We start from the raw sequence: 18,812 nt of genomic DNA on the forward strand, positions 1-18,812 counted from the left end.
CGGCCAATGAGTGATATCGGGAGTCTAGCCCATATGTGTAGCTTGGCGTGGAATGCTTGCAGTAGGCATTCATAATTGTAGATGTATAGGGACGTCCTGTCTTTAGATACAAGGATTCCCAGATATCTAATATTGTCAGGAGACCATTGAAGACCGTGTGTGTGAGTCGGGCAGGTGGTGGCGGGTGTTAGTGGGAAAATCTCGGATTTTGAAATGTTTATTTTGTATCCCAAGTGTACCGCAAATTTCTCCATGACTTCCAGCATAGGAGCAATGTTTTTCTCTAGTTAGTATACTTATATAACAATGTGTCGTCCACATATAGAGTTATGGATTGGGTGCTTCCGGCCATCCTTATACCCCTCTGTCTCTGCTCCTGTCTGACCACTGCGGCCACTGGGTCTATGATAAAGTCGAAAAGAATGGGAGAGAAGGGGTAGCCTTGCCTTGTGCCTCTGCCCAGGCTGAAGCTGTTGAACAGAGTACGGTTTATGAGGACCTTGGCTTTTGGGGAAGCATATCATATTTTGACACATTGTATGAAGTATGGACCTAATCCAAATTTCTCAAGAACTGTGAACAGGTAAGCCCGGGAGACCGAGTCGAAAGCCTTCTCGGCATCCAGTGATACAGCGACTGCCTGAGCCTCAGGTTTAATCTGCGCCATAACTCCGAACAGTCTACGCAAGTTTAAGGCCGTGGATCTTGTTGGGATGAAACCACACTGGTCAGGGTGTATCAAGATTGTCATCTTGGGTAGTAATCTAGTTGCGAGTACTTTTGCATATATTTTAGCATCTGTTTTGATTAAAGAAAGAGGGCGATAGGAGGACATTGGGCGGGAGGGGCGTCTGGCTTTCAATAATACTGGGATGTTCGCCTCTGTGATTGTGTCCGCGAGTGAGCCGCACATCATTGCTTCATCCCCGACCAAGAGTTAATACCGGAGAGAGTATTGAGGAGCATTCTTTGTATAATTCTGCACCCACTCCGTCCGACCCCCGTGCTTTTCCAGATGTCAGTGATTAAATAGCTTAGCGATTTCCTCACTGGTTATCGGTTGTTCGAGGGCCAGGGTATTATCTAATGACAGTTTGGGGAGCATAATATTGTCTAGATAACCCCTCAGGTCTGCTTCAACACATCATGGTTTGAATACAAATCAGTGTAAAATTTGGTAAATTCTGCATTTATTTCTTCTTCCCCATTTGCAACTTCCCCGGCTCCCATCATGATACTTGCAATAGGGGTACGGTTCTGTTCGTTCTTTAATAAACATGCTAACAGATGCCCCACCTTATTACCCTCCCCGTACCTGCGTGCCCTGACTGGTGTAGCCATGTACCCCTGTTCCCTTATTGCCAATTCGTTACATTTCAGGAGGTATGTATTGATTTTGGCTAGTGTCCTTTTGTCGTGTGTTGAACTGTAGTCATTCTGGAGTGTTTTTAGGTGCTTTACAGTTTCTGTTAGTTCGGCTCTGATTGTTTTTACAAGTCCCGCTGTCTTAGACATTATATACCCCCATATCCACACGTTGAAAGTTTCTCATATAGTCAACCATTTGTCCACCGAACCTCTGTTTATATTAAAGAATTCTTCCATTTCAACATGTAGTGAGTCTTCCACATTCAGGTCTGTTAGGATGTTTGGGGGCATTCTCCATCTTCTGACTGGGGGTTTGATGTTCTGAATCATTACCTCAATAGTAACTGGGGAGTGGTCAGACAGTGTACGGGGCTGTATATCACAGTGCTTCACCGAGTTGGCCAAATGGGAGGAGATAAACCAATAGTCTATTCTCGACTCTGTATCGTATACGGATGAGTAGAACCTATACCAGTGGATGTAAACCTCTCCATGCATCAACAAGGGCTAATTGTACCAGGGTTTGATGCAAAACAGTAGCTGATCTGGTAAGGCTTCTTTGTTTATCAGAGGACCTATCCAGAGTCACATCTAGTATGGTGTTGAAATCCTCTCCCCACAACACACATGCATTCACTACCGGGCCAATTTCAATGATCACATTTACATAAAAGTCAGGGTCGTCTGTATTTGCCCCATATGTATTCACTAGGATCAATTCCTCACTCACTACTCTGCCCCATATAATCACATATCTGCCTTGGGGGTCAATTTTACTTTTCTCAATTTTAAAGCCCAAAGCGGGGTATATCAATGTGAGGACTCCCCTGTTCTGAGAGGAATATTTGGTGTAGTGTCTATTGTTTCCCCATTGTCGCAGAATACCATTGATGACATTCTGTAGTGTATGTGTTTCTTGCAGCATCGCAATGTGTGGGTGGTGTCTGTTGATATAAGCCCCAACCTTGCTGGATTTTGATCTATTATTTAGCCCATGGTCGTTCCATGTAAGCAATTTAAGCTTCAGCCCTGTATCCGGACTTTTATATCGTGCAATTTAGTCATGATCAAGTAACACGTTAAAAAAAGAGCTATTTTCTTTTATGGTGCAGCTTGTGATGGTGTGATTGCAATTCTTAAACATTTCAAAATCGACTCCTGGTGCCCAACAGGGGATCTCTCAGGTAGTCGACTTATTCTTCCAACTGGAGGGCATGTCTCTGTCTGTCCCAAGCCAACTACTCTTTTCCCAACATCCAACAAAACAATACTCTGAGCCCTGTGCCCACCCCCACCCACACCATCAACCCCAACCTGATGATGACCCCTCATTGCTAACTTATGGAACTTCCCGGGGGAGCGTGTGTTGCGGTCACAGCCCCTGTATCCATCTCAACCGGCTCAAAACTAATTTTAGAAACTGCGCCCTCTGGTTACCATTATTACATGGTTAAGTTAGTAGAGGATATTGGGCCTCATTACGACCCTGGCGGTAAGGGGTTTACGCCAGCGTTAGCTGCGCCGACCCCTTACCGCCAATTACGAGGTCCCTTAGCGCCATGGCGCTTTTAACACCTGCTTTTAGCAGGTGTTAAAAACCATGGCGCTAAGGGACCATGGAGTTAATTACGCCACCGTAATTTACGGTGGCGTAATTAACGCCTTCCCCACTCCCATTATGCCCTATGGGGCAAAAATGGGAATGGGGAAGGGTAAATGGGGATTGGGGACTTACCGCCCCGCCAAGGTCGGAATGGGGCGGTAAGTCCGCCAACCACCATGGCGTAAACGTAGTTTACGCCATGGTGGTAAAGTCACGGCCCAGGCGATAACTTACCGCCTGGGTCGTAATGAGGCCCATTGTGGCGTTGCCTTCAGTCGCTGTGATTCCTCATCTCTCCCACCGGTTGTTGTACTCCATTTTGATCATGGTCGCTTCTTCCCGGTGGCAGGGGAATGGAGGCCTCCACATAGGCCATTGCTGCAGCCAGAGTTTCAAAGAAGTGTGCACGGGCACTGTGTTGTATTTGCAGCTTTGCAGGGAAGAGCAGGGTGTAGGGGACCTTCCTCAGTCTAAATTGTCTTTTGATCAGCTCGTATGATCACCTTTGGGTCTGGACTCCCGCTGCAAAGTCGGGGTAAATGTGGATGTTGTCACCACCGTGTTGCAGAGGGCCCATTTCTCTGGCTAGTCATAGTGGTGCATCTCTGTCTCTGTAATTGAACAGTTTGGCAATGACCGTGCGAGGAGGGGCTCCCGGCTTAGGTAATGGAGCCAGGGTGCGATGCACCCTTTCAACCAAGAAATGCGGGGAAAAGGAGTCTTCATCAAACAAGGATTTTAACAATGATTCATTATGCGATTCCATTGGGCCTTGCAAAAGGATTCGGAGAGACTGACTATCCGTATGTTATTGTGGCGCGACCTGGATTCCAAGTCGTCTCATTTGCCCCGAAGCTTAGTCATCTCACCTTTCAGAAGAGTTATGTTGTGGGTATTTCGATTAATTGAGTGTTCATTAGAGCCAATTCTATTTTATGCTTCCGTAATCCTGGTACTCTCTTTATCGACACAGTCTTTGAGTGGGCCTATTGTTGAGACGATATCATCTAGTTTAACATTAACCGCTAGGAATCCATTTTGCACTGTGGCGAGGAGGCGGTCGAATTTCGTGTCATCTGCGGAAGCTGAGGAGGCGGTCGCTGGTGGATCCGGGATGTCAGAGGGGTCTGGGAGCTTGTGTATGAGTCCATTGGGCCCATCTTCCTGTTCTTTGCAACTTTTTTCCCTGCCATTTCACAAGTGTCGATATCGTATAACACTCTCTGCCTGGTGAGTCAGGCGTGTCTGATCAGTTCTCTGAGCCGATTTGCCAGTCTCCGGGTCTGCTCAAGTGTGTCCTGGAGGTGTGTTGATGCTCAAAGGAACTGTTCCGGAGTATTGTTTGCCTCCTTATATTTGTTAAATGAATTACCCAGCATCCGCCGTTTTCAGCTTGGTATGCCTAGTATTTGACACCGTACCGTGAATAATTGCAGTTCTCTGCTTGGGTTTTTCAGAGATTGCGTTCCTTTAAGGCGGTCTATGTTGTTAATCCGGTTATTCGGACCTTTGTTTCGTGTGCTGTCTAGTCGCTTCTGTGCCCTCCCATGTGTTTTTCCTCCTCAATCTGCATTTCAATAGGGATAGGCAACCTTCTCGTGGGGGGTCATCCTATAACGTGTTTGCCTGCTCGCTGGCTCGTGTTAAACCCGAGATGTGGCCAGTCCTGTCTATGGCATGGGTGGCCAACAGATTAGCTGGGAGCAGGTGCGCGGGCAATCTTGCATCAATTGTGCCAGCTGTATACTCTGGAGTCAGATGGTCTACATGTGCACCGTGTCTCTCTGGTGTGCCAGGTGGTGCAGAGTGCCGCTGCCGGGCGATGTGCCTGTTGCGTTCATCACCCGTTTGATGCAAATTTCTGGAGCTCTCTTTTAGAGTTTGTCTGCTGTGTGTCGGGTTCCCCACTAGGGATGCCGTGACCAGGATTAGGCAGGTCCCACGCTCCCCACCCGGGCCCTTGGTGGGATCCGGCCCTATGTATGGTGGTGACTGGTGGCAAGGGGCGAAATCCTCCCATGCTCTGGTGGGTGCTGGCGGGTTCTCAAGCCACCCTCCCTCTCCCCTGCTGCTCAGCAGGGGGCTCCGATGCTCACGGCGGGTCTACGCTCCATCCCGCACAGGGCCCTGTCATCTGGAGCGGGCCAGTGAGCAGAGCCGGGAGCCCTGGGTCGTTATGGGCTCTTGTGGGCTTCAGGGAGAGAGGGGGATGCAGCATCCTTATCGAGGGGTCTGGTCACGTGGATCGCTCTCTGGTGCTTCCCTGCTTCCTAGTTTGTTTTTCCGCCCAGTTTAGAAGTTTCCTTATTTCCGCTCGGAGGTTGCCAATCAGGGGTGCCACGATGATGACAGGATTCAGTTGCAGCAGTCCATCGGCGGGAGAGTAGGCTCCTCTCGCTTCTGGGCCTGCGTACTTTCCTGGAGCCGCACTCTCTGTCTTACTGGTTCTCTGTGTCGGCTCGCCGCCTCGCTCGAGTGCCCTTGGCCGGGGGTTTGTATAATACGTGTCCAATTTTCTTCGTTTTTTCTCCTGGGGCTTTTGGGGGATTGTATGAAGGCAGCACTGCAGTTTTTGGAGGTGCAGAAGGCGCTAGCACCGGATCTTTTTTCAAAAAGGATTTCTGCCGGAGAGGAGCTCATCACTTAGGCGGCCATCTTCGTGTATTGTATTGCGCCTATATCAATTTTATGGCAGACTTTGGCATCAGAAAACACTTTGGGTCAAGCTAGTAAAATGGAAAATCCCTGCAGGTTTATTTGCCATGCTGCTGTCCTTATACTCAGACACTTCAGTAAAATTTTGCTTGGATGGTTGAGGAATCTTTCTTACTCGTTCACGACTTATCAAGGTGTTTAATAGGGATGCATAGTGGCGGCTACACTTTTGAACCAATATCTTGAGGATTTCCAACGTGACTTGATAAACCAACATATATGTCTGGCAAAAATAGGCTCCATGTCTTTTAACTTGTTGGCAGACGCAGGCGATCTGCTCCTACTTGATCACACTCCATACTTGATCACACTCCATACGGTCTTCAGATCTCTCTAAACGCCTTGAGTGATTTTGCTAGTTTGAACAATCTAAGCGTAAATATAGAGAAAAGCAAAATCATGGTGTTTGCAACAACAAAAATATAGTTGGACTTTCAATAGTGCTCCATTAGAATAAGTTGAGACATATAAATACTTTGGCCTATATGTGGACATAGGCTCAATTGGAAGCATCACTGGTTAGAACTTAAAGGTAAAAGGTAGTAAACATGCTGATATGATATGTTATTTATAACAAGCTTAATACCCAGAGATTTCTAAGTGCGGACCCAGGGATCGAACATGTGGTGCTGCATGTCGTCTTGCTTCTTTGCCCATGAGCTATCCTCCCAAGACATAAATTGCTTTTTGGGAAAAAAACATGGGTTACTCTGTTAAGACCATTGAGCTTCTTTATACAACAAGAGCTAAACCCATACTAATGTATGGAGTGGAGTCTGGGAACACAGGTTTTCCAAGGAATTACAAAGGTTTGAGGCAGTTATCTTGTGTAAATTGTTGGGCCGTCTCCAATGTGTCTCCGTTTAGTATATTTTGTTGTAGTTGGAATTGAACACCCTTTCCATAAACGTAAACTACAGAAATACTATGGGCCTCATTAAGAGTTTGGAGGTAGCCATGCCCTTAACAAGGGCATGTCTACCCCGAAACCCGGGTCCGGGTTCCCTGAATGGGGGAATACTGGGCCATTCAGATTGGAGGGCCCGGTATTTCCCCATTCAAGGAACCCAGACCATACCCATTCCCATTTGAGCCCCCATAGGGCTCAATGGGAATGGAGAGCATGCTAACAACGGGCCCTTTAATGACGGGCCTGGTGTTAGCATGCTGGGCCGCTTACCGGATCCGCTAAGGACGTCTGGTAAAACCAGGCATCCCGAGCGGGTCCCGGGAGCAGACCTCATAATGGGGCGGTAAGGGGTTAACAGCTCCAGCACCTTTACCGGTGTCGTTAACCCATTACCGCCCTCCTCGTAATGAGGTCCTTTGTGTTATGAAACGTTGTTGTTGCTGGATAATAACACAATAGCAGTACAGTTCATCTCAGCATTTAAGAATATTGACAATTGCATGAAAATGGGTTCCTTTGGCAAAACTATGACAATACATAATAGTTGGAGAGTGAAATATGTGGGTATCTCACACACATCTCGGAGCAAACTTAGTTTTAAATCATGGCTGAAAAAGATTTGTAAGGAATATAGTACTGAGGCTAATATAATTAAACTGGTGGCCCTCTGTAATAGCGGAAACTATTTACAGCACTGTATAGAGCGTACTGATACTCCATCCTATATACAGGCTTCTCCCTGTCCAAAGGTATTACGTAAATACCTACTGCTGAAATGTAACTGTTGTGAAACGTTGGAAATGAAAGGGGCAATACATTAAAAGGGGGAAATTAAAGGGGCAATAAAGTGGCAAGATAGTGCCATCTTCGTGGAGAATCAAAAATTGAAACACTGAAGCACTTAATTGTTGAGTGTGAAAGTTTAAGCCAAATTAGAAAAGGCTATTTAAAATCACGTGACAATCAGTTTAATGACATGCACAAGCTTTGGAGTATTTTTATGGATGGAAACAATATGAACTTTATATATTTTTTACATAGTTTTAGTGGAAATGTATCCAAATTTTAAATGAATTATCTGAAGGTGTGTTTTAAGTGTTTATGATTGTAATTAGTTAGTTGAGCAACAATTTTGCGGCCCTAACAAGCAAATTAGAATGTTTTAAAATGATGGGACTTTTTTAAAATACGTTTTGTGTAAAATGTATAACTTTGTATTGTTGTGTTTTATATTGTATATATAAAACCATGGGGTTAAAAGAATATTAAATAAATACATAAATACATAGATTGTTATGGAACTCTGTAAAGGTTCATAAATAGTGCATGAACCCAGCAAGTAATCTGTTTGAGAAGGTATCAGACTGGCATTCTATAAGTGGGACGCGCAACATATGTGATGATATTTGGTATTCTATAGGGGTTACCTATCACAAGCTTTTGGGATGGGAAAAGCTTCTAGCTATATTAAGCGATAATACTCTGCAGATATATGATGTTGTTATGGCTAAAAAAAAAAAATAACTAAGGAGGGAAATCAGAAAGTTATGCTCCAGTATTTTTACATTGATTGCCAATGCAAGTATGATAGCTAATCATAAGACCAAATACAAGAATTAGATAAAGATGGATTCACTGGATCCCTCCCCTCAAGGACTCCCTTGTGAATTCCCTCCTTAAAAAGCCTTCTGTCTATCCTACCTACCCGGCAAACTATTGTCCAATATCTATCAATCCATTCCTGGGTGAACTCTTGGAAAAGCTGGCCATCTGCCAGTTTACACTCCACACCAAATCTGTTGGTTATCTCTATGACCATCAGTCTGGCTTCAGAGCAGCCAGATGCATGAAAACTGCTCTCCTGAACACTTGATTCTAGCCTTCCTTCTGTTCTCATCCTCCTTTGCCATCCTAATCAAACAACTCTGTGGACATCATGGATCGGCCCTGGAGTGGTTGACCTCCTTCCTCCTGGACCGACCCTCTCAGGTCCAACTTGAGTCCTTTCTCTCCACCACCTCTCACTCCAATTATGGTGTTCCCCTGGTCTCTATCCTCTCACCGTGGCTCTTCGATGTCTACTTGGCTCCATTGGCCCACCTGATCTCTATCTTCTGCAATAACATTCAGTGTTATGCAGAGGAGACACAACTCTTTTTCAAGCTCCCCTCAGCCTCCTTTTCTCTCTCGCTCAATCCTTACTGTCTATCCATGAATGAGGAGAGGTGCATCTCCAATGATCTATGCATTAATGCAATTAAGATGAAGATCCTTCTCATTGGGACCCCTGCTTCTGTGTTCCCTCTCTAACTCTGGCTGCCCTCCTTGGCCACTCTTCCTTTGTCTTCCTGTGAGGAATAAACCTTGGTGTCATCATCAACTTACCCCTCTCTCCTTCTTTTCTCACATCACGGACATTGCCAAGAAGGCACACTACCAGCCGCACCTCCTCAGAGGTATTCTTCCTTTTCTCACTTTCCCCCAGAAACGCACTGTCTCCAGAGCCCTGGTTCTCTCTAGGCTGGATGACTGCAACAGGTCTTTCTCAATTTTCCTTCCTCTGCTCTGGCTCCTGGCGGCTACAAAGAACAAGTTCAAGATCCTCTGCATTATCCACAAGGCTTTCTGGGGCCGGAGCCACAGTACATCCAACTCTCTCTTTCAAAATAACTTCCTTTTCAAGCCCTTAGCTCAGCTACCTCAAACACTTTTAGGGACATATTCTTCTCCAGGCAGGGAGTGTGGGGTAGATCTCTCTTCTCTGCAGGTGCCTAGCTCTGGAATGGTCTCCCTAGCCCTCTCAAACTTGAGCCAGACCACCTGGAGTTCAAGAAGCAGCTGAAGACAATCCTTTTCTCCTCTGCTTTCTCTCTCTCTCTCCCCTGCTGATCTACCTGTCTCCTGAGGTGACTGGTTGCTTGAATACCCTCAGAGTCCAATGGGTACCAGGCTCCTCTATGATCAGTCTCCCCTGCAGTGCCTCCGTGCCTACCGTGCATTTAGGGTCAGTAAGTGCTACCTACAGTCCCCTGCCTCCTCACACTTACCCAGAGCTGCGCTGACCTGGCTGCACTTACTCCCCTCCCTCTCCCTGGCACTCTCTCTTCTTCCTGCAATTTACGTTGCAGCACTTGCATGATCTGAATGACACAAGGCCTAGTAAGATTGTTTGTCTTGTCTTCCCTCTGTGTTCCCTTCCTGGTCTTGTCATGCTTAGAAACACTTGTGCACAGGTGTGTTATGAATCACATATCATATCATGCATATGATTTCTACCAGAATTGCCCATTGGCACATTGATTATTTGGCTCTCCTGGAAATGTTGGTACTGCTTCTGTAAACATAGGCTCATGAATGATGTTAGTGAGGTTAATACAATCCCTGAAGAGGAATGGAAAAGATATGTTGGTCTTAGTTATTAAAATATATTAGGTGTTCTTTATTCCTATGATTCTGGTAAGTTATTGCAAGAGGATTTGTCTTTGTGGTTCGATTTTCTGATAGATGACACTGCATACTAAATACATTAAAAGCATCTCGGGCACTAGGCCCTGATGGGCTTGCCAAGTTGATTATCAGAAGTAACCCGAGTCTCTGTGGCATCCGATAGAAGTTAATCTTCCACAATATTATTAAAATGGGAGTTATTCCACACAGTTGGAAAAAGGCTATATTAGTCCCTGTATTTTAAAAGGGTGCTAGATCTAATTCGGAGAACTACCGACTTTTGTCACTGATTCTTTGCTAATTCGCATTTTAAAGAGATTAAATTCCTGGGTTATAGAAAGAAAAAATGTTATGCCCCAACTGACAGGGTTTTGCAAGGGTTATAAAACAGAACATAATATATGCACACTTTATATTTGATCAGAAGCACTCTATATTGCAAGAATCAAAGGCTCTATATGTGTCTTTTGGATTACTCCAAAGCTTTTGATTCTGTTACATTATGGTTTGAATTATAACACCGGGGTATCAACCAAACAGCTGTATTCTAAAGCTTCTGTAATGGTTAGGCTGGGAGGAATATCTGTCAGAGGAGATTGCTACTAACCACAGATTTAGACCAGGCTGTTTAATAGCTCCCATATTAAACAATCACTATGTAGCGGATCTGTGTGAGATGATGAAGAGAGTAATAAACTTCCCCCCTCAGATACGTACCACGCTTTGTCGTGGATGTCAAACGCAGAAGACACAGTCATACTTGATGGCATGGCAGTGGGACTTCAACACAGCTTAACTTCATTGTTGATGTACTCTAAGGAAAACGGTCTGGAAATGAACATCCAACTAAAATAATGAAGGTTGGTGGAATAAGAAGCAGGACTTCGGATATGTTTGGAGGTTAAATGACACAGCAGTGGAGGTTGTGGATAACTATATATACCTAGGTCTAATGATTGGAGCCAGCCAGGGTAAAGATATTTTATTCAAATCAATTCAACCCATGGTTTTAGGTACATTTATTTTGATGAAATCATTCATTACTACCAATGTTGGATATTCTTTGGAGGGCATGGTAAAGTTATACCATACTAGCATGTTACCCCCCATTTTACATGGGCTTACTGTTTTCTTTTTTAAAAAGGAAACCTCTTGGATTATTACACTGGAGGCTAAAGTTTGGCAGAAAATTTCGGGTCTGCTGAATTCTATACATGTAGAAGCTCTATATGGTCAATTAGGTTTAGTCTCTATTTTCATGCATTGGAAGATCTATAGAAGTTCGTTCTATTTGAAAATGCTCAGTGTGACAGGAAATGATGCTGAGCCATTAGAATTATTTGTAGCGTCCACACTTAAAAATGTTAAATCTTTCTTGGAATTTGAAAAAAAAAGATTTTAGCCTTTTATTCTCTAATTGGATTTAGTGCTAGAACTTCTATTAATCAAACTCCTGTTAAAAAGGATCTCAAGCAGAAAGCTATTGATTGAAATAGGAGTGAGTTATTTAAATATCTAGAAGAGAAAAAAAATATCATATTTTCCTAGTCCTTTTAATAACCAGTAATCATCAGTTATTTGCATTTATTATGAGTCTTTGCTTCGATGTTCTGCATACCATGGATAACTTTGGAGTATGGGTTGAAACTCCTAGGGATCAGAGATATTGTAAATTATGCAAGAAGGAGATTTAAACTGGGCGACAGTTATTAGCATCTTGTGAGATCTTGGAAAACAAATATGTAACAGGCTTTAGCCTATTTGTATCCGAAATGGACAATATTACTGGGGATTAGCTTTGAGCACACATTTTCTCAGGATCTTCCCTTACTGTGTGTGAGAAACCAAAGGGTGTCTGTCTCGCAGGTGGCCAGAAATGTAATGCAAGAACAAAATACTCAGGAGTTCGGGAACATGTCCAGGATGTTCCCAAATGCCTCCTTCATCGTAAACTGCACTGAAATTCTGGTAACATGGCCTAAACTGTTTCCTCCACAATGAACAATGACAATGCCCAGATGTTGGAGCATGAGCAAATTGCCACAAAATAGGAGCACATCAACCCATATCCACCCACTTCATGCTGCACACTCCATGATATGATATGATATGATATGGCATTTGTAACGCGCCTATACACAAGTGTTTCAAGGTGCGACGAGGCAGGGAGGGGGGAACAAGGGGAAGACAGACAACGATCCTACTAGGCCAGGTGTCATTCAGACCGCGCAAGTGCAGGGGTAGGGGGAAGGGAAAAAGTGCAAGGGGAAGGGGGAGGTGGGGAGTTCAGTACAAATAAGTAGAATAGAAATAAAATAATAAATAAATAGGGCCAGCTGGTGGCAAGTGCAAGGTAAGTGCAGACAAGTGCTGGGGGGCGGGGGCTGTAGTGATACAGAGACAGTCCCACAGTGCAGGGGTTGCCAGGGAGGCAGTGCAAGTGAAGAGTGACTGGGCCCAGGACCGAGGTCGGTGAGAGTGGCCCAGTTGCAGAATCAGTGCAGTTTTGGTGAAGAATTTAGTAGGGGAGAGGGAGAGAGAAAGCAGAAGTGAAGAGGAAGGTTTTGATGTGCTTCCGGAACCGGAGATGGTTCTCCTCAAGTTTCAGGGAAGCAGGAAGGCTGTTCCAGAGGGAGGCCCCTGCCGCGGATAGAGATCTACCCCCAGCTCGTTGCTTCGAGAAGCGGCTGACCTTGAGGGAGTTGGAGACGGATGAGCGTAGAGCTCGGGAAGGAAGATATTTAGGAAGAGAGAGTTGAAGGTATTTAGGCCCCAGGCCCCAGAAGGCCTTGTGGACAATGCAGAGGGTTTTGAACTTAATCATCGCAGCCACTGGGAGCCAGTGTAGAGATTTCAGTCCTGGAGAGATACGGTCCCTGGGCTTGAGGCCAAGGACAAGTCTCGCAGTTCTGTTCTGGATGAGTTGCAGAGGGCAGAGAGTGGAGGCAGGCAGATTAAGATAGAGGCTGTTACAGTAGTCCAGCTTCGAGAGAACCAGGGCTCGGGAGACAGTGAGCTTCTGGGGGAAGGAGAGGAAGGGAAGAATACCTCTGAGGAGGTGCAGCTGGTTATGTGACTTCTTAGAGACGTCAGATATATGGGGAGAGAAGGAGAGTGTGGAGTCGAAGATGACCCCGAGGTTTTTTGCCTTGCAGGTAGGAGCAGGAAGAGGGCCAAGAGAGGCCGGCCAGAGAGCTGCAGGGAAGGAGGGAGTGGGTGTGCCGATGAGTAGGATCTCAGTCTTACTAGCATTAAGGCAGAGGTCATTGGCAGCACACCATTCCTGGATAGCAGACAGACAGTCAGAGATGAGGGAGGGAGAGGAGGAGGCCGAGGGTAGCCTGAAAATGAGCTGGGTATCGTCCGCATAGCACTGAAAGTTGGGGCAGAGAGCAGCGATGCGGTGGGCAAGGAGTGCCAGATACTGGTTGAACAGCCAGGGAGAGAGATTAGATCCCTGGGGAACGCCACAGGTGGAGAAAAAGATGTCAGAGAGGAAGGACCCAAGTTGGACCTGGGAGGGTCGATTGGAAAGGAAAGAGGTCAGCCATGCCAGAGCCTGACCAGTGATACCCAGGTTATCACGGAGACGGTTGAGCAGGATGGCATGGTTGACAGTGTCAAAGGCAGAAGAGAGATCGAGCAGAATGAAAACACACAGAGTGTTGGAGTCGAGGTTCAAGAGCAGGTCCTCACGGATGTTCAGGAGAGCAGTTTCCGTGCTTCTGGCCGCTCTGAAGCCAGATTGATGGTCATGGAGACTATCAACAGCTTCAGCATGGAGGTTAAACTGGGAGATGGCCAGTTTCTCCAGGAGCTTGCCCAGGAAGGGAGTGATGGAGATTGGACGATAGTTAGCCGGACAGGAGGGGTCGGCAGAGGGTTTCTTAAGGAGAGGGTGCACAAGGGAGTGCTTGAGGGGGGATGGGAAGACTCCATAGGCGAAGGAGTGGTTGCAAAAGTAAGCCAGAGGAAGAGCAGGGAAGAGAGGGGGGAGGTGATAGGAGGAGAGTGAGGACAGGATGTCCTGAGTTTTAGAGATGAAGTGGGAGGCCAGTGCAGTGCAGAGGGCCTGGGAGGGGACAGGAGAGGTAGAGACTGCAGCAGGGTTTGCAAGCTCCTTGCAGATTTTAAAAAGTTCTGCCGAGTTGTTAGATGCCGCAGAGATGCGGGCTTGGATAAGGGCTCTCTTCTTGGTGAGAACAGAGAGACGGTATTGCCTTTGGAGCAGGCAGTAGGCCAGTTTGTCAGAGGATGAACATGAAGCACGCCATTTCCTCTCTGCCACCCTGCACTTGCGTTTTAGGGTGACGGGATCCGAATCATACCAGGAGTTACATTTGGCTTTGGGCTTCAGGCGGATTTTCATGACAGGGGCAAGGATATCAAGAGTATCAGATATAGCAGAGTGGAGCAAGGAGAGGGCTGTGCCAGGGTGGGAGTCAGCCGAAGGGGGAGGGGGGGGCGAGAAGGTGGCAGCGAAAGCCGCAGCTGACACGCGCTTCATGGGTCGGATGACCGAGAAGGTGGGTGGCAATGATGAGGGTGGCTTTGCCTGTGGGGTAGGGAGGGTGAGGTGGGAGGATAGGAGAAAGTGATCACTCCAGGAGAGAGGAGTGGAGAGAGGGACAGAGAGGGGAAGGTCAGAAGAGATCAGAGCATCAAGAGTGTGCCCTGCAGAATGAGTAGGCCCAGACGGGAGAATAGAGAGTGAGAGAGAGTCGCAGAGGTCACGAAAGAGTCCAGTGGGGGGACAAGAGGCATCTAGGTGGATGTTGAAGTCACCAAGAAAGAGGAGTTGAGTGGTAGAGGACAGGAGTGAGGAGGAGAGGTCAGCCCACTCAGAGAGGAAGGAGGAAATTTGACCAGGTGGCCGATAGATAGTAGCCACGGTAAGGGAATGGCTAGGAGAGAGAGAGAGTCGGCAGACAAGACATTCAAAAGAGGAGTAGGTCTGCGTAGGAGTGACAGTGGCAGGAATCCACTCAGGGAAGATAAGGGCAACACCCCCCCCTGCACGGTTGGGCCTGGGCACAGAGAGGATCTTGTAACCTTCAGGTAGGAGTGTGTCAATGCTCGTGACAGAGCTGGCTGTGAACCATGTCTCAATGAGACCGAGGACGTCAAGGTCCAGTTCCTCAAGAAGGTGACAGATATCGGAGGAATGCTTGATGGCAGAGCGAGAGTTAAGAGTGGCAAAGTGGAGAAGGTTGCCATCCTTGAAGGACTTCTGGGGAGGGGTACAGATCAGAGGTACGCCCTGCGGAGGTGTAGAAGAAGAAGGTGAAGAGGGAGTGCGAGAGGGGGCAGGGAGGGAGGGTAGAGGCAAGGTAGCCGAAGACAGGGGGGGGACAGCAGGGGAGGAAAGGAAGTTGATGAGGCGAGGGAAGCGTCTATCAAAGAGGTGAAGGTTGGCCTGAGGGCCTTGGACCAAGACGGTCCCATTAGCGTAGACATTAATGATGGCCTTAGAGGAGTGGAAGGGGGCCAAGAGGACATCCCAACGGGTGCCACCATTAATGGGAGAAGAGGAAAAAGGAGAGAGCACAGAGACCATATGAAGGGTCCATAGGTCAGGTGAAGGCACGAAAAAGAGGATGTCAGTGAGAGTTTCCTTCGAGCAGGCACTAGTGTAGGTGTCAGCGATAGGGAGGCCTGGGTTGGAGACCAGGATGTCCTTTTTAAACTTTTTCCTACCAGATTTAGTGAGGAGAGCAGGATAGTCAATAGAGAAGCAGTTAGAGAAGATAGGCGAGATAGAGAGCACCATGGAGTGGGAGGGGGGGGGAAGACAGATGATGCGAGAGCCCACAGACAGGAAGGAACGGCAAGACAGGTTACCACATTTCAGAACAACAACAGTATTGTGTTTTAGGAACACAGTGGAGAGGCCACCTAAGTTTGAGAATCCTGCGAGGAGAGAAAAACCCTAGTTACCACAACTGTGGAACACAGTGAGGTGAAGACACCGTGCGAATGCAGTGGCCAGGCGTGGGTGGGGGTGGGCAGGAAGAAGGTGGAGAAGGCGAAATTTACTTGCGCCTTGCGTCCCCTGCGGACACCTGCAGACACACAGGGAGCCGCAACTGCAGGAGTCGCCCTTGGCCTTGGGGCCCTTAGCCGCAGGGGGCTGCCGGGCAGGGGGCTGCCCAGGAGCAGGGTGGTAATAGGAAGAGGGAGGAGAGGAAGGGGAGGGGGGTGTGTGCTGGCAGGGAGGCGGGAGGGAGAGGAGGACCAGGAAGTGAGAGGGGAGGGGAGGGGAGAGCAGGCACAACAACGCGCTCAGAGCGCAAATGCAAAATTCTTTTTAAATAACACAGAAATCACTCACAGAGGCCCGCTAGGGCCATACCAGTTTACATCAACATGATGAAATCCAAGATGGACAGCCACTCCACACTGCTCTGCATACACCTGCAACCAATGGATCCACAAATCCCCCAAATTCCAGACACTCTGCCTCCTGAAAGACACAGCCATAGCCATCTCCATTACTCTCAGCAAACAGACCTTCTGCCACACTCTCTCCTTGCATAGCACACCCAGGAAACCTTATTGGCCAATACCGTGGGCTCCACAGTCCCATTTCCATGCCTGCCATCCTCAACAGCACAAACAATGAGAAATATGTCTTCTAAAAAAAACAAGCGGTGGTCCAGCAATTGACACAGACGCATAACTCTCTGGTCCATTTAAATGTTCTAACACAACTGGTGTAAATTGCTATGCAAATGTAGCAATCCATTTTCTGTTCCAATTGCCACCAATTGTTCAAAACATTTACTTGAACGGCTCAGACCAGTTGTGTTTGCAAATGCTCCTCCTTCACAGAAATGCAACAAACTATCCTGACAACACTTACAGTGTCTCATGAATAAGGTAAGAATTGGACTACTGTGCAGGAATGGTAAGATTCACCATAAACACACAGATCCACAAGAATTTCTAATGTACTTACTGCAAGTACTAGAAAGCAAAAATATACCTATAAATTAAATCTTCCAGATTTCATATATGTGGAAACATACATGCACTCTCTGCAAGCTGGCCACACTTTTATTTATTTCCTTTATTCATTTTACTGTTATCCTATGTACCGCCACCAGCTGGACACACTTTTTTTTATTGTCCTTATTAATTTTATGCTTATCCTAGGTAACACACTGCTCCCTGTACTGCCCCACCCCCACACTTTTCCCCTTCCCCCTCCCCTGCACTTGCACAATCTCAATGTCACCTGGCCTAGTAGGATCGTTATCTCTGTCTTCCCCATTTACCCCCTCCCCTGCCTATTCACACCTTGAAACACTTGTGTTAAGCGCGTTATAAATGCCATATCTTATCATATCATAACCATGTTGCACAGGAGAAAGTCCCTAATGAACGATTTGAGTATGTATCTATATCTAATTCTGAATCCATTCCATTTCAGCAGCTGGTGCAACACGCAAATCATGGAATATTATTTCCTGTCTGCAATTCAGACAATCGTTTCACCTTACACATAAACTCACATAGCCAATATGTAATAGCAATGCTTTGAAGGTGCAACACAGATGGTACCAAAACAACTGCAAGCTTACTAGCTTCACACACAGCCAAGTATCTCTTGGCAAGAAAACCTTCCCAAGAGTAGGCATAATCTACCACACTGGTGACACAACCAGTGCAGGTCATTATACTGCATACATTAAAAAAGATATGGTTGGTTTGAGTGCAATGACACTTCCATTTCTCTAAAGCATACATTATCAGCAAATCTAACAAATGCCTACTTAATATTCCTTAAACCTAAATGGAGTCACTGACCTGGAAAACCATTGTAAGTTTGTGCACGATAGACAAGAACAGGTATCTAAGTGCAACACAAAAATACCCTTCTGTACTGTAAAAGTACAAAAAGTTAGCATACACCAACTAGTATGTAACTACATCCATAGCACTACAATGCTGTTTGTAAATAGAAAACAGTTTCAGTATGCCAAAAGATGTACATGTTGTACATTTTTGATAATGCGATACAGTTTTTCCCCCATGACCCATTGATTATGCACACAGAAAAAACAACTGTGCATAACACACACTACTGTTGATTCACGCATAGTACTTAAAATGTACTGATTATGAGGGTCTACACACTTCAGTCACTAACCTTTAAAATGATCAACCATTACCATAAGCCAACTGGTATCTAACTGCACCCATAGCACTGCAATGCTACTGTCCAATAGTGAAATAGTTGAAATCCACCATCAGGAATGAAAGTTCTTCAAAACATACTCTTCTAAACTATAAAATTATCAACAGTCAGAATACACCAACTGATATCTGACTACATCCATAGTACTGCAATATTACCTTCCAATAGGGAAAGCGTTAAAATCCACCAAAAGGAATGAAAGTGCTTCAAAACATACCCTTAAAAACTGTAAAACTATAAACAGTTAGAACACACCAACTGGTATGTAGGTACAGCCATACCAAAAACACTTTTGAAAAGCAAAACACATACATCATTACACTTCTTTCTACTGCAACAGTGATTGTAACAGCAAATGCACTTATTTGTGCACCTTAGACATTCCTTTAAGTACTGCACTCTTCAAACAAGCATAGTGTGCCACGTGACGTCAAATAAATGTACTAGGTTTTTTTTTAATACTACATGGATTTTTTTTTTCCCACACACCCAATGATTATGCAAATAACAAGGGGGGTCCTGGAAGACTCTCTGCCAGACATGAGTCCTGGTTACAAGAGCCTTACCCA

The sequence above is a fragment of the Ambystoma mexicanum genome, chromosome 10 (assembly GCF_040938575.1).
Source record: "Ambystoma mexicanum isolate Mex_15411 chromosome 10, UKY_AmexF1_1, whole genome shotgun sequence".
NCBI lineage: Eukaryota > Metazoa > Chordata > Amphibia > Caudata > Ambystomatidae > Ambystoma > Ambystoma mexicanum.